Source organism: Rattus norvegicus, chromosome 18, assembly GCF_036323735.1.
Source record: "Rattus norvegicus strain BN/NHsdMcwi chromosome 18, GRCr8, whole genome shotgun sequence".
Classification (NCBI taxonomy): domain Eukaryota; kingdom Metazoa; phylum Chordata; class Mammalia; order Rodentia; family Muridae; genus Rattus; species Rattus norvegicus.
In genome coordinates this window covers 21,827,350-21,847,798 of record NC_086036.1, presented here as the reverse complement: position 1 = coordinate 21,847,798, position 20,449 = coordinate 21,827,350, and the positions used below count along the sequence as shown (strand labels likewise).

The window sequence follows — 20,449 nt, the reverse complement described above, 5'->3', positions numbered from 1 at the left end:
TACTACCTATACAAAAACCTAGTTACTTAAAAGTCTTTATGTTTAATTAAAATGTTATGATATTAAAACTCAGTGCCTTGTCTATCTAGTTGCCTTTGTGGTACCCAAAGCACTTATGTGTTACTACATAGCTACTAGATCATGTATCTCATTTTCACTGGAGTGAAATTCCCAGGGTAGGTCAACTTTATAAAGAAACATGGTATTATCTATCTCACAGTTCTAAATATTCAAGAGCAAGCCACAGGCGTTTGTTTAGTGCTAATGGGAACTCTCAGATATGATGTCATAATGATGAAAGCATGTATGAGAAGAGGAAGTCACTTGGTGAGGCTAAGGTATTAAGCAGGGATAGTTTAGTGAGCCAACCTAAGGTCTTATGACACCACTGTGAGCCCCTCATCTTGGACAATGAGTAATCCCTTCAAAAGCAGCAATTGCTTTGACCTTGAGACATACAAACGTCCTTCCTCCCCATAGTTTCCATGACTTCACACATTGGGAATCATCACTCATGGAACTTTAAGTGACACACTCCACTCTTAATCTAGAGTAGTGATTACATTAGACAGTGCAAACATGTTTCAGAACACTGTTTTGAGCTGTGCTATTGTAGAGCTATGGATTGGATTAGTTCCTTGTTTGTTTGAGAGAAGATTAACATTTTCTCCCAAGCCTACTCCCAGCTAACTCCAGGGTAAGACATATTAAAGGTACATTCACATACTTACTAAGAACTCTTATAAATTATACCCTTTGCTTCTTCAGATCAACTTGGGGGATGTTTCCTACCAGTAGAACAGAGTGAAAAATTCTTGATTGATTTACTGAACTGGCAGCTTCTACTTTCTATCGCCCAATCTCTGGGATCTTGGAGTTTCTACAAAAGCTGTCTGACTGCTGGGAAACCATGGGGCAGACACATAGATGTAGTTGAGTACAGGCTGCCGTAAGTCTATTGCTGGACCAGCAGACATGTAGGGACACTTTCTGATGAGAGCTGTAAAATAAGTATTGTCAACACAAAAGTAACTCCGCTAAGCCCTTTCTAAATTCCTGACCCACACCACCATGCAATAAATAAGTTATTTGTTTATTTGTTTTTGGTTTTTTGCTACCTACTAAGTATCAAGATATTTTTTAATGCAGAGATAGTTAAATGCATTTGGTTAAAATGTGTAATAATTAATGAAAACTGGATGCTACCCTGTTGAGCAGTCAATACAAAGCAACAATGAGATTAGAGTTTGACCATGATTCCGCCTATGGAGAAGGGAGCCTCTCTCAGTTTGAATACGCTAATCTTTCTAGATTTTCATTTATAAAAGGTAGGAACCAATGCGTCACAGCAGTGAGACTGTAGTGAGGAAGAAATGAGACAGCGCATGTGAAGAAAGCTCTTTGCCCATTGCTATGATCAAGACTCGAGGACTGCTGACCTCACAAATAATTTGTACTTGGCAAAGGGAGATGGTATGAGGCTTCAGAAAGGATGTGCATGTCTTTTCAAACCTGGAGAGTTAGCTGAGCAGTGACAGTGAGACAGGATGCTAGCGGATGGGCTTAAGGAAAGAAGGACATCTTAGGCAGAGCGCTGGTAAATTTACTGAAAATGTATGTAACTTTATTTCTGTTTTCACAGTTATGAAGGCTATCTAGTGATGAGGGGGAATGCTCATTATACTGTTAAATGAGCAGAACCAAGACAGAGCAGGCCAGGTCCCAAATCTGCTACAAGTTGAATTTGTTTAGTTAAAAGAATGGAAGAAACAACTAACAATGTTTGCTGTGGTTATTTCTGGGTGATGAAACCCAAAGACATTTTATCAATCACTTCTATGGTTTTTCAATCACTTTGCAATTTAAAAAAAACACAGTGTGTACAATCGCTTTAAAATCAAACAAAAGGAAAAGAAAAAAAAAAAGAAAAAAAAGAAAAGAAAAAAGAAATAACCCCCACCCCCAAATCCAGTGCAAAGTACATTCTTATAGCAAAGAAGTTCCAAATGAAGAGGAAGGCGTTTGTATTGAAAGGCTCCAAGGTTCCTTGACTTCTCTGATGCCTGGTCTTTCACATTCAGGTGTTACAGCCCCCTAATTGGCCCTTACCTGGCCTATTTGCAGTGGAGTTCCTGTTTAAGGATTGCTTACTTCAGAAAGTGGTTCCGGTTTCAACATAAAGGTGCTGAGACTGGTTTAGGTGCTCTTGTCTTACTACCACATGCTGTTCTGTTATTGGTCTATTTGCCTCTAGGGTTAGACACCAGAGCTCTGAAATTGCCACACTTTTTGAGTCCACTGCACTAGAGCTTTGAGGATATTTCTGCATGAATTTTGTTTTCGTTTCTGTACAGACTCTGTTGGTGTTGATTTTGTATTCCTCTAGGAGTTGTCGGACATTAAAAAAAATAGCACAGGTCTTCTTATTCTCAGCAGAACTGTCTTTGCCTGTGGGGTTCAGAGGACTTCATCAGCATACTGATGACCAGAGTGACTGCTTTTGTCTTGGGTCCCTGTTAGTTGGCCCCAATCCCCAGTTCTGGAAAGACATCCTATCACTGAAGAAATCGCTACTGTCTCAGGTCTTGACTTAGATGCGATTATGGGATCCAAGTAGATGTCCGGGTCGCTATCTGAATACATCTTCTGGAAGACATTGCTTTGTAATCAGGTTTGTTTTTTGCCATCAATTTCATGTGTGATTTGGAAAGTCTGGACTCTGCAAAATCTCTGGTAAGATGAGGCTTTGGAAGGGCATTGGCACACACTCCTAATAGCTTTATTCATTTGCTTTCCTTGTGTCTAATAATTCTCTCTATTGCAGTTCTAACTTTTTTCAGTCAAAACAAACCTATGGACTTAAGATCATTGTAATGTTAGTGATCCTATCCTCATTGTGTTTGCCTTCTTGTTTAATAAAATGTAATTCTCATCTTCAAGGAATTACAGTCAGAGGTTTCAAGGCATCCCACCTCACTGAATAGTCTCTTTTGCCTTACACTCTCTAGATCTGACCATCTCTAAGATACCCACAGTTTCATATCAAGGTCAGGGATTTTCCAGGCAAAATTGAAAGTTCCTGTCTGAGCCCAAAATATTATTTCCAAAATGCAAAATCTTGGAATTGTGTCTAATCTATTATTTTGGAATTTTCTTACTACCTTGGAAATCCTTTATGGAGCCCAGTCTCACAGATGACTCTTTTCCTTTGTTGTGTTCCTGATGTCCTGTGTTCATATTTTATGTCATTTGCATAACCATTAGATGTCTGCATGCATATCTCCTTATTAAAGCCACAATGTTCTTTTGGACAAAGAACCTAGATCTCCTTGTGGCTTGTAGGTGAGCCACCAAACCATATTTTAACTTTCTTTATTCTGGGGGAAATGCAAGAGAAGGAATAATTAGACACAAGGTTAGCAAATGAACAAAACTCCTAGGAGTATCTGTCAGTACCCTCCCAAAGTCTCACATTGACAGTGATGGCATTCTGATGTTATTTGAAACATTGTCATCCTCCGCTTGATGGCAGGTTATTTCTAATTTGTCTTTTATTTTCCTACTGCAAACCCACCAGTCTTGGACTGGATCTAATCACCTCAGATTCTCCATATTGCTGTCTCTCTTACCCAGGGGCGGATGCTCCTGTTTTAGTTTCTGATCTTAAATGTTTCTTCCATTCAGAAGAATGCAGCTTCCCCATTTTCCCTGTTGATGTCAATGGCCAGAAAACTTGTTAAAAATGAAACAGGAACATTAAGAAAAGCTTAGGGAAAAGTTTTCTACAACCTTCCTTGTTCTTGCTCTTTTCTCTCCCACTCACTCTGTCTCTCTCAAACCTTTGAATATATTGACAAGTCCGTCAAGTTCTATGTGTTAGGAAATGAATCAAACTGCAAATATTGATCAAGAACATGTTTCTGGCCGATCAGAGATAACATTACTTGTAAAAACTCACTTTTTGGTCAATATTTACTCCTTACGAAAATTATACAATTATGTTTCCTTCTCTTGAATCCAATTTGTTTAATTTTCAATAATGCAATTTTCTGTACCTGCATATAATTCCTGTATGTGATTAGTAGGTCCTGTGTAGGAACTTAAACTGGTATAAGAACACATTCAGGGGAGTTATGATGTGCTTTGTGAGGATGAGCAAGAAGGAATTAATGTGAACAAACAGTTGCTTACAGTGATTCTATTTCCACAGCAGTTCAAGCAGGAATAATAGGGACAAAATTTGTACCAATCCATGACTGCGTATGAACCTAAGTAGAAATTCTTCTATTGTATGACGGTTATGGTAACAGATTTTTCAACTGTTTATTTCTAATAATAATTGTAGTCACATATGTGTAAACTATTTCTATTGAAGGAAACACTCCTAAATAATAATCTGATAACAGAGAGAATAGGCAATGTTTGCTCAATAGGACTGATAATGTATCTTGGATATATACATACAAATGTACTTGTTGCTGTGAGAATATAATTGAGGTAAGATATGCTTCCATGGGGCCAAGAAAACATCTCAGTTGGTATAGTGCTCTCTTTGTATAAAAAAGATCTGGACTCAGTCTCCAGCGATTCATAAAACAAGTATGGAGGTATGAGCCCAAAAACAAAGTATTAGGGACTGGAGGCAGGAGAATCAGAAATTCAAGTTAATTCTCAGCTACATATCAAGTTTAATGCCAGTCTGAGCTATATGAGATTGTAGCTCTCATTATTATAATGTAAAGTGTATACCAATAGTCATGTGTTTCATTTTTTCATTTGAAAATGAGCAATGCTGTCAGGAGAGATGGCTCAGCAGGCAAAGGACTCTTGTTACAGAGCCTGACAACCAGAGTTTAAGCCTAGGATACATAGTGAAAGGAGGAAAATGGTACACAAAAACTCTTCTCTGATCTAGAGATACATGCCTTAGTTTGCATATTTTCTAATCAATTAATCAATCAATCCATAAATCAATATAAAAATGTTGTTAGCAAAAATAGATTATGTCATTACATCATTATTAACTATATGAAAGGTGAGTTAAGTAAATTCTAACTAGTTCTGATCCTAAAATATAAAATGAAATTTTTTATAAAATGATTTGAAGTTGAGGCTGCTTTACAATAAAGATGGTGGCTGTCTACGGGAGCAGAAGGGACTATTCACAACCAGAGAGGTGGTCATAGCCTGCTTTCTGCTTGCTGCAAATTTGTAAAATTTTGGTACACCAGTCATGGTAGTGAGAGACCAGAGGTATTCTTTGGGAAAACTAAAAATAATGTTGCAATATAGATTTGGCCCAGTTGATGAACTGTCTTAGGTTAGGAGAAAGTACTAGTACAATGTGTTTAGAATCATAAGAAATTATTTTTAATCCTGAGGATTTGAGCAAATATTAAAGCTTTTTGTGACTCAACTTACTCATCTTTGTTAAAACAACACTGTTAGGAGATAATTATTCATTCTAAATAAAAATTCCTATTTAGCTTATTGGAACTTTTCTATAAGCCAGAGCAAGGCACACCAGGAACACAATTAATGTTAGGGCTGTGTACTTACAAGAATTCTATAAATGTATCTCCATCTCCATGTATTATGTAAATGTAGGAAAATACATCAACATTCACTGTTATCAACATTAGTAGCATATGTAAGTTGAGGGGTAATTCCTTTATGCAAGTGACAGTTGATGTTGGACTTGCTATATGAATGATGCAGGCACACACACACACACACACACACACACACACACACACACACACACACTTATATGATATGCAGAAGCCGGAATAAAGTGTAGGATGCTTTGGGGATGGATTTACACATGGTTCTGAGCTATCACATGGGTGCTAGGAAATGAATCTGAGTCCTCTGCAAGAGCAGTAAATACTCCTAATCAGGAAGCCATCTTTCTATCTCCCAGATAAGATAAAAATTCTTATGCTTGTTGCCTGTCTGGTTAGTTTTTATTGTCAACTTGACACAACCAAGAGTTTCCTTGAAATGGGGAGACTTAAATGAGGGATGGACTAGATCAGCTTGGCCTCTGACTGTGTCTGTGAGCAATTATGTTGATTATTGATTGATGCAGGAGGGCTCATCCCACTGTAGCCAATACTACCGCTGAGCAGATGGTCCAGGATTGTAAGGAAAGCCGACTGAGCCTAAGTCAGAGAAAGACTAGTGACCAGCCTTCTTCCATGGTTTCTGCTTCAGTTCCTGGTTGAGCTCCTGTCCTGGCTCTCCTCAATAGTGGACTGTGAATGGAAGAGTAAGCCAATTAAATTCTTTCCCTCTAAATTGTTTTTAGTCATGGTACTCATTTGAGCAGAGAGAAAAGTAGGGCATTACACAAAAGGCTTTATCCCCTCAATGATAAGGTAGCCTGAACAAAGACGGTACAAATCAATTCAACAGACTGACAAACATCACATTTTAAGTCTAATAAACTTATTTACCTCATTTTATTATCAAGAGAATATAAATTAGAAAGTAACTGTCAATCATTACAAAGAAATTTAAAAATAAGCAACAGTTTTGAAAGATAGAGGAAGATGGAAATTTCAAACAATTTGTCAATGTGAAACCTGGCCCACTGGTGGAAGATTGTCAGTATTTCCCAAGCATGTACAGAAACTGATAACTCTTTAACATAAAACTACCACTTTTAAGAATTTGCTGTAAATATGAGGACTGGAGAAATGAATTTGTGGTTAAGAGCACTGACTGCTCTTTCAGAGGTCCTGAGTTCAAACCATCTGTAATGAGATCTGTTGCCCTCTTCTGATGTCTCTGAAGACAGCTACAGTGTACTTATTATATATAATAAACATGTAAATCTTTAAAAAAAGAATTTGTTGTAGATAACTAATTCTGGATCAATACTTAATACTTAAGGGACAACTTATCTATAATAATCACTAGATCACTTATAGGAAAAAAACCTAGAAGTGTCTTCCATGTCCAATGTTGGTAAATTCTTAGATAATATAAGACTATTAATAGAAATACTCTGTTTATACTTAAGTCACACAGTGATCACAAGAAATTATGTGGAAAGAGACGACACCACAAAAAGTGTTTTCAAAGTTACATCTACTCTGTGATCTCTTTGAAATTTGACATACACAGACAAATAAGGAACAGAAATACATGAATGGACATGCATGGTAGATTTTTATTTCTAATTAATTGGCTTCTTTTGAAGTATCTTTCTGAGGATTTCTGTACTAGCCCTATCCTGTGGAATAATTGAAAATAGTTTTAGAATAAACCAAATATCTTGGCATTGGTAAGCTCAGAGGCTGTAGTTCTGACAGGAGGTAACTGGTCTCCATGCTCATTGTTTAATCTGGGCTCCATTGGTATGCACAAATGGTATGTGACACTTCTGACCTACGGCAGATACAGAAGTCTATCATCCATTGATCTGTATTTGATTTTCTATCCTATGGCAACATCATATACATTTGAACAACCACTCAGTTATTTAACCCTCTACCCATAGCTACCGAGTTTCCCTTGATAATTTCCCTAGCTCTCACAGTAGTAAAGAAAAACAAATCAATAGATAACATTCCCACCTCTTAACAGTACCAAGAGAGACTCTAGCAAATGCATTTTTATCATATTTAACTGATTACTCAGAAGGTCATCCAAACTGCTGCTTGGCCAGTATGATCGACTATCCAATAAATTGTAGGTAACACAGTCCTTTTCCTTCAAACAACTGGCTTTGTCTTCCAATTCTGGAGTCTACACACACACACACACACACACACACACACACACACACACACACACACGCACACATTTATCAAAGCCTTTATGAATTTTACTTCAGTGCTCAGTACCCAGGATAATGAGGAGTTTGAAGTTCAGCATCATCATTCAGCCTACTTTGTTTTCTGATATTCTAGGCAGGATCTGTGGGGTCTTGTGGGTGAAACTTAGTTACTGGTTCCCTAGGCAAGTGGTGGACTTGGGTCTGACTTATTGTATTTTACCAGCTCTTAGAGGTAAACACTTCTGCCTTAGCCAGCTTCAGATTTTCATTGGCACTGGTTGCAGCTAGGAAGAGGAGAGGGCAAACGACCCCCTCAGCCAGAGTGAGCACTTTACAGACCCTGAATAAAATGTCCGTCTACCCAAGGGCATGCAATACTGCTTTAGTCTGTCTTATTGACGTATGTTTAACAAGGCAGTCTGTTTCCACATCATAGGTTGAGAAGTCACTAAAGAAAAAGTAATGTGCTAAGCTTCGCTCCTTGGGTGTTTTGCACAGTGTTGGGTGCAGAGCAATGTTTGTGGAAAACCGAATATTTTAGACCATGCATTACCAGTGTTCCACAATATATGGTGAAGTGATGTGACGTGAGAGTTTAACCACATTTAAGATATATTTTGTATGGAATATTTTGTTTCTTATTTGAAAAAATACAGGAAGTGCTAAGTTCATATGAATTTGAAATACACTGTGCAATGTGGGAGAATTTGTTTCAGAATCAGAAACAAAATGAAATAAAGAAAAAAAACATACTGTTAGTAAAGGAGAAATACTTTTGTGCCTAAAGCTTAATGCCTGGGAAAAGAAGCAATTCAGTTTCCCAATATTAATTATTGGACTATATCCTGCTATTGATTTGCACATGTAAAAATCAATGCTAAGATAAGGGCCTTCATAATTGACAGCAGTAATTTTGAGGAATACACTCATTGACATTCAAAGAGCCAGGAAACAAAAAAAGGACAATATAAATGAGTAAACTCTGGATTCATTTGAAGTTCAAATAACTACTTTTCAAACTTTTAAATGTAGTGGGGAGGAGGTTGAAGAAGAGAAACACATTATCTCATTTGTATTCTTGGTAGGTTTGCAAAAATGTATGCAACTAGCATTCAGCCATCTTGCATTCATGAGGCCTGCTTTAAGTTTGCAAAAATCCTTTCACATTCATGTTTGATTTCCATTCCAACTTGTATATAGAGGATATACAGGTCTTTCTCAATATTTTATAGATGGGAGAATGTGTCTACATCCTAGGATTATGATTCCTGTTTACTTCTATCTACATTTCATTAGAATATTTTTTTCTCATGAGTGTTTGTTGGTACCCTGCATTTTTAATATCAGAAATATAAAAATATAAACAAATTGTCTTGGAACTCAAATAAGTTTGCATTTCCTGGTGGAAAATATCCCATATTTTGTTCCATGCTGCTCCTCACATGGCCTCTCTTCTGATCCATGGTGACTGCTCTTTCTACTTGGCACTTAAATGGGCTGTCTGCTGTAAGCTAATAGCCTTGGTAGTAAAAAAGGGAAAATCCATCCATAGTGGGTGCAATCCATTTATATTATTTATCTTTTCACCAAGCTATGGAGCATAGACAATTCTGTCTACAGTCAGGCTTATTCAACGTGAAGTTATTTTTTATCAAAACACATCGAGCTGAGAAGACATCTTGGTCAATGAAGTATTTGCCAAGCAAGTATGAGGTTTGAGGTTAGTTCACAGCTCCCAGGTAAAAGCTAGGGATAGTGGCATAATCCTAACTCTGGGTAGGTGAAGACAGGAGAATATCTCAGGCTCATTGACTAGGTAGTGAATCAGTGAGTTCCAGATTTGGTGAGTGACATTGTCTCAAAAATTATGACTAATTGACTAGCCTCCACATGGAAACATACGTTGACTATTGACATCTACACACACACACACACACACACACACACACACACACACACACACCACCTAATTCCTGCGTTTCTGTCTTCAAATAATGGTGTATGTAAATATATTTAGCTCAGTTCTTCCATTACTTTTAACACTTCTATTTCCTTGTTAGATAAAGAAAATACTCTGCACTCTCCTACCTATGAATTAATAAAAGTTTTCAAACTCAGTGTACTAACACTTGTTTAATTGTGCACAAGTTTATTTTTTTCTGCACAATCACCATTTTAGACCCTGTGCTGGCACAGAGTGTTTCTCACAGACTGAGATCTAAGAACCCTTAGGATAGAGTTATTAGGTGTTTCCCAGGCAAGTCTTGCTTCAGAACAGGAAACCACAGTCCATCATGCCAGGCACAAAGAAAGACCCAATTCATTGTAAGGACAGAGCAGGTGGTACTGTGACTGGGAAGATTGTGGAGGTATATCCTTCTAGAGCATCTTAAAGAAGACTGGAAGAAGCTAATGTGAAGGAAAACTTGGCTTATATCTTAGTGTGACTCTTTGACCTTGGCTTATGTGCCCTTGACCTGTCTGAGCCATTCTTATCCTTGTCTTAGTTAGGTTCTATTACAACTCATAGTTTGCACATTCCCTGAATTTTATTCTGTACTGTCTTCCTTTCTGTTTCAGTGATGGTGAATTTGAGATCTCAATATCTTTTGATGAGGTGTAAATGCTGACAAGGTGAGGTCTCCTTGCCCAGCAGGATGTAGCTACTTAGCCTGGAGCTTCATATCAAAGGAGGGTGGGGAGTTCACCCTGATTCTAGGTTCTAGAGGTGAGAAGCCTTTTCAGAGAAGTGGATATGTTAGATTAGATAGCAATTTGGGAGAGCAAAGGATGAAAGCACAACATTAAGAAATGATACCTAATAATGAGATGGATGTTAATAACTCTGATTTGGTCATTACACCTCATAAAAAGTGTCAAACTCTCACCCTCTGCTTCATGAATATGTAAAATTATTACATGTTACTATGTATGAAATCCACAACTGGAACTCTTGAAATTGTTACTCCATCCATTGGAATAGGGGCTTAAAAAGGAAATGGTATCAGCTGAAGATGAATGTGGTTTATTACTTTATATTATTGTATCTTACGGTTTAAGGTGTGAGAGCATGGCTAGGTTTTAGCATGGTTGCACAGGCAATGGCACTATTCCAAAAATGCTTCATGGGCTAATACAGCATGGTTGTGAGAGGCTAGACTTGGAATTCTTGAGTGGAGTTAATTGTGATCCTAGGCATTGTGAGAATGGCACAGTCATCATGATCTATAAACAGGATGAATATTATTTTATACAAGATTTAGTCTTTTTATGTTGTGACTTTTGTAGGTTCCCTTCTGACTTCCATGTGCCAGATGACATTGCCCTCTTTTCTCTCCCCTGTCTTAAAAGAAATCACATGGTCAGTCTCAGTGATTTAAGTAATTCGAAAGAATACAACATATCATACCACTTAATGCCACATGCATGTATTAAGGATGTTTCTATTGTTCCAATAGAGAGGATTTTTTTATGTTTAAACATGTAACATTTTTATCCTTTTATTTAGCGTAGTGCCTGGTATATAACCTTAGTTATTGATGAATGTGCCTCGTATTGGGATTAAGGGGATGTTAAATACTTTAAGAGTGAGAAGGACAACAAGAGGAGATTCAGCTTTAGGGATTTTCAGGAGCTCTACAGTTGTGAATAGAGATCTTCTCAGGAATGTCTTATGCAGCCATAGAGAAGATAGGGGTAGTGAAGGAGGGTGGATGATCCTGCAGTTGGTTGAGAAAGTAATAAATCTTTGGGACGGGAGTCATTTACATTAGGTCAATAGAGCACTATCAAGGGAAGAGATGTGGGACAAGTTTTGTGTGGTTCCAGATTAAAAAGAACAAATAAACAGACACAATAAAAAAGGCAGTTAGCTCTTGGGAGGTTACAGTTAAGGAGTCATATTATTAAGTGAAGATGCGCTTTCAAGAGACAGAAGAACTTGGAATGAGATTGGCTTTCAAAATAAGTTCAATTAACAGAAAGTGTTCAAGTAGAGACTAATTATCTGAGGCGGATGGTAGAGAGCTTCTTTTTGTCTGTAGAAGGTTGTCTTAAATTCCAAAGACCTTTGCAAATCTAATGTTTTATGATGTTATATTTCCTGAATTGAATCAGAGCCTTGTGTATCTTTAAATATAATCTACAAACACGAAGATATCTATATTCACTTACAGAAATTCTCTAATCAATTTGAATAGTTACTTCAAACAGTTCTGCAATTTTTCCCTCACAAAAGTTAAGGGCAGATATAAAAATAACATTTTAAGTCATCTTGTACCTAAGGAAAAAAATATGTCTAAGAAGGAAGAAATGACAGGCTTGTTAAGAGTAGGGAAGGCTCCCAGGAAGATTAGCAAGTATGAATCATATGTCGAGATCAGAAGGGTCAGTTCAGTAAGGCAAGCTTTAAAAAGGTCCATTGGTCTGATCCCCAGGAGACAGGTTATGAAATGACTGATGCCAATCAAATCTCAAGTTGAAGGCTCAAGTGTGTGTGAGTGTGAGGATGCCTGTGTATTTCAACGGCTGAAATGTCAAATCAAAACCAACGTCAGTCATCATGGTGTCAGTGTGCTGGAGATGGGGTTGACATGTAGCTGGAGACTGGAGAAATAAAAGGTCTCTTTAAATGTTGAGAATTCGTCTTACAGAGCATTGGCAAGCAGGAGGATTGAAGGCACCGTGCATCATTCCAGGCACGTTTATGACGGGAAAGTTTCTACACTAACGACAGAAGAACAACCACGTATTGTAATATTGAATGCCTTTTCCAGACAAGCTCTAATTGGAGGCTTCTTATTTCTAATTCATTTAAGCCCAGCAGTAGTGTCTCACCCTCTCTCTCCTTCATGATGCTTCACTATTGACTATAGATATCTGTTTTATCCTTCTTGGAATTCCCAACAGACATGATTATCATATTTTTACACATTGTTTCTTCTATTTTTGAAATATTCTTATTAGTCATTCTGGTTATTCATCACAATTTGGAATTTAAAAAATCTCCATGAATGCCTCATTCTTATGCATATAGAGGTTACATTTCAAATATACACTGATGTCTAAGAATTTGGACTTCATGATCTCTCTAGAACAGTTCTGATTATTCTTGTCCACAATGCTTTTTACTTAGCCGTGGCTCCTGAAAGATAACTTGGGACCTTAAAGAGAAATGAAACACAGCTCAGAGCAATTGATTTTCTTACTCAACATCATGTGGTAGCAGTAATAAAAATCACGGCAAGATGTGAGTCCAATGCATTTCTTATTCTCCTGTATTTTCTTCTCACATGGTCTTTTGAAAAAACACTATAGCACATTTAAGATCAACACTTATAAATTAAATTTAAAGTTAACAGACATATTGGTTTTAATACGTTATGTAAGATTAATACCTACAACCTCACTGAAAGTCAGAATTGACAAGGTTTTGCTGGTTTCATTGAGAGTTGATAGAATGTGAGTTCACAAAGGAAGGGATTATGACTTATTTAGCTCTTTGCAAATGCCTGGCTCATGCCTAGCATACAAAGCATATTTATGTATTCAAACATTTAATAACTATATTTGAACCTTAATTATGGTGCCTGAAGTGTGCAAGGCTCTGGGGGTAACAATGGTTAAGAACTGAACAGTGTGTTTCTTGGTATCCAACATAGAGAGTAGATTTGAAGCCAACAAGTTTAAGACTAGTTACAACACTTAATATATGGATAACCTTGGGGGCACTACCTGAGTCTTGTTTGTTTTCAACTGGGAAAGAGAGGGAGTTTGTTGGTGAGGAACACTTGGGGATTTACTAAATTAATAGAATACGTTGATCACATAGTACATGAGTAATGAGTCTCATGATTACAAAGTTTATATTCTATCTAAAGAATGGATAACTTAAGAACAAGTACAGCAAAAAGGATGTGTGGGGGTTTGTGGAAGAATCCTATGTGGTTGTCTGTCTAAAGTCAGGTTCAGGAGATTGTAAGCAATCATTCTCATTGTGAGACAGGCTCAGCTGATGTCCTAAATGGGAATCACAGGAAGTCCCATTCATGTGGGGATGTTATCCTTGTGGTGAGTGGTCTTGGTTTTTCCTGCTTTCCTCTCAAGTTTCCTGTCTGTCAGCAGACAATATAGAGTCTTTTGATAAGTTGTTGGTAAGTTGCTGTGTGCTTCTATCACTGAGTTTGCAAAACCTTGGGTAGTTTTTGCTCATGTGAGAAATGCCACCTCAGACCCTACTGGTAACAGGGAAGGGACGGAAGCTTAGGAGTGGTGGGAAGATTCAATATCAGAGCAGACCTGACATATCATTATGAAGGGAAAGACAGTTGTCCATAGTGCATGTTATTCTTCCCCAGGGAAACCTTCAAAGTAGCTCAGAGCCACTATCCTACCTCTATAGGTCTACTGTGTTACTGAAGATAATAATCCAACAGATTAATTAGAAATAAGGATTTTATAAGTCTTTTCTATCTGCCGTCCTGCACACAGATGTCTGACAGTTTGGTGTTCACAGCCAATTCTAAATGGAAAGGAGAGTGTATAATTTATTTCTTAAAACGACTGTGAAGAATGAAAAGAATTGCTGCTAATTTTTTAAAGACAATTGACATAACCTGGGGATGACTTGGGCCATCAGGCTGTATGATCAACAAAGGCACCAAAATATCCTGTTGACTTTTAGGCATTCTCCCGTGTGTGCTTAGGAAACATTGTCTATGGCTCTAGCACTTTTTATTTATTGATAAAAAGACTAAGAGAAAAGTCTTAAACTGATGAATCTTTCGCAGTAGAATTTCCTACAGTTTGATGTAGAATATAGGAGACAGCTAGTAGTTGAAAACATTCTAAGTCCTTGGTGAATTATAAACTTAATCAGTGAATCTAAGTCTGGTCTCTGTACAACCCTTAAGAAACACTGTTGCCTATGAGTGTCCATCCGAATACATAGTAGCAAAGTTGGCAAATCTTTTCTATTTCAGTTCACACACACCAAGAGAACATCACAATGAGGCCAGGCATCAAAAGTAAACTGCATCTGGGGGTAAACAATTCTCAGCACATCCCCTTTCCTCATCTCACTGGCTTCACCCAAACTGAGATTCATTTTGTGTTCCATTGCTCCTTTGAGAAATAATCACTCACCACCTTAGCCCTTTTCCCAGTTTCTGTCTCTCTGACAATGTCTGTGGTTTCAAAATGCCTCATTATCCTGGCTCTCCCACTGAGCCCTCGGTGTGACGGCATCTGCCTTGCCTGTGGAAAGAACAGACAGGTTTTTCTCTCAACAGTCCTGTACAGAGATCTGACCAGTGTGTTGTCAAGATAATTCCAAATGCAGTCCTTGGGAATAAGATAGCAGACTGTCTGGGTCTGGTGTCATCCACCAGGAAGATGCTGTTCCATTTCCTAGTCAAGGAGGAAAGTTCTGTGGTGCTGAAAAGACAAAGCTATATACAGTTCCTTGAGAGCTAATCAACAAAGCCTGGGGTGAGAGAAATATAGAACACACACACACACACACACACACACACACACACACACAGAGAGAGAGAGAGAGAGAGAGAGAGAGAGAGAGAGAGAGAGAGAGAGAGAGAGAGAGAGTGTTTGATCAGTTGAAGACAGAATTGAGTGGTATATTTAATAGTCTGGCCACATTGCTTTTTCTCTGACCTGTTTCCCATATATTCTGTTGACAGCTTCTTGCTACCTATCATGAAACAATAAAAATCTTTTGAGAAGACGAAACTACTCTAATACCTTCTTTAAAGAGAGAAAAAATGCAGAAAGTTAGCCTGCAGGAACTTTCTTTTTCATAGATATGCAATTTACAGTATTTAAATAAAAGCTTTTGATCCTAGGTTGAAATGATCTTGTCAAAAATGTATATGAAAGACATTTACACTTAGCTCTTTTCTACTTAAGGTCACAGCTGAGCCTTCTCAAGTCTTTGCTGCACAGAAATCTTGACTGGCACCTGACTTAACTGTTTTTGAATAGTTGAAAACATGACGCAGGGATGGCTGTTCTGTTCTCTACCCCCTTTTAACAAACTTCGTTGGCATTAATGCTGGAGCGCTAATGAAGTGTGCATGGGCTTCTTGTCTGAAGTATATTTTAAGGAGGAAGCAAAACAACAAAAAATTATTATATTAACACAATATTTCAAAAAATCAAAATCAACATCCACCTCCATGATGGAAAAATATAAAAATTCAAAATGAGACAGCATCAGTGTTCCTGGTTTTACTTTTTAAATGGGTGCTGATAGAATAGAATGGATGGATACCAGTGACAACCAGCAGCCAGTGACAACCAGCAGCATAAGAAGTGGCATTTCTGGAGCAGGAGCACATTTTATTCAGGAAGAGTTTGGCCAAGAGATTCATGGACCAAAATCGTGGGCTGTAGTATGTTTTCATCACAGACACTATTACCACATAGAGTACTCCCAAAAGGATGAACTATTTTTAATGGAAAAAATGAGGTAAGAGCTACCAATAAGGTACACTTTGCCCATCTCCGGGCATCTGCTAACCAGAAGGGAAGGAAGGAGAGCAGAGGTGGTCATTGGACCAGGAGCAGTGTCAGACTCCTAAGCAGATATCCTATTGGAACATGGAGATAGACCACTGTTTGTACACATCATGTAATTACAAGAAATATTGCAGTGTTTACATGTTTGCTTAATAAATATTGTTTTTAGCCTTCATGTTTCTAACTATGTAGATGAATTCATAGTCGAAGGTTTTGAAATTCTTCCTAAACTTCTTCATCATTAAAAATAGCATATATACATACATCATAAAATATGCCTGTTACTTTGTTTTTTTCAAATGCGTTATCTGTGGCACTAAATATATTCATATGATTGTGCAGTAATCACTACATGGCTGAAGTAGGGATGCTTAGTGAGTGGGGCTTGGTTTTTTGTTTATGTCAATTTGACACCATCTAGAGTCATCAGAGAGGAGGAAACTTCAATTGAGAAAACGTCTTCATTAGACAGTGTATGTAAGCCTGTTGGACATTTTCTTAGTTAATGATTGATATGAAGTTAATTGTTGATGATGACTTCTCAAGTTGGTGGTCCTTTCCTACAAGAAAGCAGGCTGAGTGAGTCATGAGCAATAAGGAATGGTCTCCTCTGGCTTCTGCATCAGCTCCTACCTTCATATTCCTGCCCTATGTGAGTTGCGTTTCTGTTTCGGCTCCCCATAATGGGTGTTATTCAGGATATGTAAGCAAAATAAGGGGTTTCCTCCCCAATTTGACTTCCATTATGTTGTTTCATCGCAGCAAGAGTTATCCTAGCTAAGACAGTGGATAAAGGGCTTTCTGTGACAGAATGAAGAACTGAGTCTGGATTTGTAAACCCATGCTCCAATGGCAAGATAGTCAGAGACAAGAGAACCCCCAGAAGCCTCCAGGCTAGCTAGACTGGTGCATACCATTGTGAACAACAGAGATTCTGTGTGAAGCAATGGGGAAGGGAAGGATTGATCGCTGAGATTTTCCTATGATCTCCAAACATACATGGAGGCATTTGCACACCTACAGAATGATACATGAGCGCGCGTGCGCGCGCACACACACACACACACACACACACACACACACACACACACACACCATGCATAGAAGATACCCACTTAAAAACCCAATAATAACAACTACTACCCATGGCTAGAGCATTTTTATATTGAAAAGTTCACCTTATCTCTCTTTTCTCCCCCGTCCTCCCTACAGATGATCCTTACCCCGCTTCCTTTTCCATCCAATCTTCTACCCAGTTACCTCATTCTACCGACTTCTCATGTCTATCTTGTTTCCCTTCTGAGAAAGATTCAACCATCCTCACTTGGACCCTCCTTGTTATGTGGCTTTTTGAGTCTGTTGACTATAGCTAATTATCCTGTACTAATATTGTATGATTATAGCTAGTTATCCTGTGTAGCTAATTCCACTTAAAAGTAAGTATATATCATGTATTTCTTTTGTGACTGGGTTACCTCACTCAGGATGATATTTTCTAGTTCCATCCATTTGCCTGTGAAATTCATGGTGTCCTTGTTTTTAATGGCTGAGTAATATTCCATTGTGTAAATATGAGCCACATTTTCTCTATCCATACTTTAGTTGAGAGACATCTAGGTTGTTTTCAATTTCTGGCTATTACCAATAAAGCAAAAACCATAGTTGAGCAAGTGTCCTTGTGGGATTGTGAAACATTCTTTTGGGTGTATGCCCAGGAGTGGTATAGCTGGGTCTTGAGGTAGAATTATTTCCAATCATCTACCCAGTGATTTCCAGAGTAGTTATGCAAGTTTTCACTCTCAACAGCAGTGGAGGTGTTTCCCTTGCTCCATAACCTCACCAGCAGGTGTTGTTTTGGAGTACGGAACAGTCTCTAGGATGTGCCAGAGACCTGGGATGAGGAGAGGCCCAGAGGGTCTATGGCGACAACTCTAGCTGAGATTCTTAGCAGAGGGGAACATGGATCCTGAAGTGACTGGCCACTTCCTGTAGTCAGGTAGAACTCCAACTGGAAAGATAAGGACAGCAACCCACCCACAAAGCCTTCAACCAAAATGTGTCTTGTCTACAAGATATTCAGGGACAAAGTTAGAGCAGAGACAGAGAAAATGGCTGACTAATGACTGCCCCAAATTTAGACTCATCCCATGGACAAGAATTAATCCCCAACACTATTAAAGATATTCCATTTGCTTATAGAGACCTAGCATAACTGTCCTCTGAGAGGTTCCACCCAGCAGCCAATGGAAAGGAAAGCAGAGACTCACACCCAAACATTAGATGGAGCTTGGGGAGTCTTTAAGTTGGAAGAAAGACTGAGGGATCTAAAGAGGACAGAGACTCCACAGGTAAATCAACAGAGTAAACTAACTTGGACCCCTGGGGGCTCCTAGAGACTGAATCACCATCCAAAGAGTAAACACCAGCTGTACCTAGATCCCTTGCACAGATATAGTAGATGGGAAGTTTGCTCTTCATATGGGCTCCCCCAATACTGGAGAAGAGGTTATCTCTGAACCTGCTTGCTTGTGGATCCCACACCCCTAAATAGATAGCCTTGTCTGTCCTCAGTGGGAGAGGATGCACATAGTTCATGGCAACTTGATGTGCAGGGCAGGGCATGTAAAAATGTGTAGAACTTTTGTGAGGAAGTATTGGGAAGGAGAGGAAGGTAGGATATAGGGTTATAAAGTGAATGAATAAATAAATTTAATAAAAAAGAAAATGTCACTTGAAACACTATAGTTACTACACAGCTCCCCTTTCCCTATAACATGTAACCTCCTGCCCGTGGATTTCATGACTAGATCTCATATGAGTGGAGTCATATAGTTTTTATCCTTTTGTTGTGACTTGTTGCACTAGTTATGATATTTACCAAGATTCAATCATGTTGTAACACATGGCAAAATCCCCCACCTCAAAGCTCATGACGCACCATGGACTCTCTGGAGTTTCCTTCATGAAACTTTCCTTTTGTTGGCCACCCATCGGTTGACAGATGCTTAGTTTGCATTCATCTGCTGGCTAGTGGTAGTAGTGCTGATACGTGTGTGAGTGAACAATTGTCTCCTTCATCTGAATCTTCAAGATCCCATGTATGAGTGCCTGTGTGTGCCTACGTATGTGCACATGCATGTAGTATGTACACATGCATGTAGTATGTGTACATATATGTAGTATGTGCACATGCATGTAGTATTGCACATGTGCATTCCCAGAAGTAGATTTCTTGTGTCATCTGACAATTCTATGTTTAATTGGAGGTTTAAAGCTACTGTTTCTTTCCCACAATGGCTACATTTTCCATTTCCCTTAACTGTACAGTACCCCAGATTTCTGTCTTTCCATGGTTTTTCTTACACTAATATTTTTTGTAAGCCTTTTATTCTTTTTTTCTCCTTGAAGTAACCATTCAAATCGGTATGGATTGTTATCATGATTTTGATTTGTTTTTTCATGGTTAGTGATGATAAATCTATTCTATTATTTATCTGTATATACCCTCTTTGGAGAAATGTAAACTGAAGGTGTTTGTGCATCGTTAATTGGTGTTAGTTTTTCCTGTGGTTGAGATTTATTTACCAGTTCATTTATTTCAGATGTTTTTCTTCTAACACACACACACACACACACACACGCACGCACGCACGCACACGCACACACACACAGACACACACACACAATTTAGAGGGAGTTGTTTTCAATGTCATGGTTTATGTTTTAATTCTACAAAATATGTTTTGGCAGAAAAAAGTTTTAATTTTGGTGACCTCCCTTTTCTGTTCCGGTTTCCTTTGTTTTTATTAATGTCCTTAAGCAATAACTGCCAAGTTCAGTGTCATGCAAAACCTTGCCATGTCATCTGTTAGTTTCATAGTTTATATTCTTACCTGTATGTAAGTCATGGTCTAGATTAAGATAATTTTTCGATATGATGTAAGGACCCACTTTCCTTCTTTTGCACATAAACATTCAGTTTTTCTGACAGCATTTGCTGATAATGTACTTTTGGATCTGAGTCATCCTGCCATTTTGTTAAAAATCATTTGACCATGTGTGAAAGCTTGGGATTCTAGACTCTGTAGTCGATTCTTCAACCTCTGTGTACTGTTTTCATTGTTGTTA

At 38.2% G+C, this 20,449-nt stretch overlaps 1 long non-coding RNA gene across 2 annotated transcripts in view; it reads left to right on the top strand.

The window, feature by feature from the left end:
* The first annotated feature begins 2,531 nt into the window (after nucleotides 1-2,531).
* LOC120098141 (uncharacterized) overlaps nucleotides 2,532-20,449 on the top strand; it is a 105,165-nt gene continuing 87,247 nt past the window's right edge. For both annotated transcript variants that reach the window (XR_005496145.2, XR_005496144.2), the window contains exon 1: nucleotides 2,532-2,671. This is a non-coding gene — a long non-coding RNA (uncharacterized LOC120098141). The remainder of the gene's footprint in view (nucleotides 2,672-20,449) is intronic.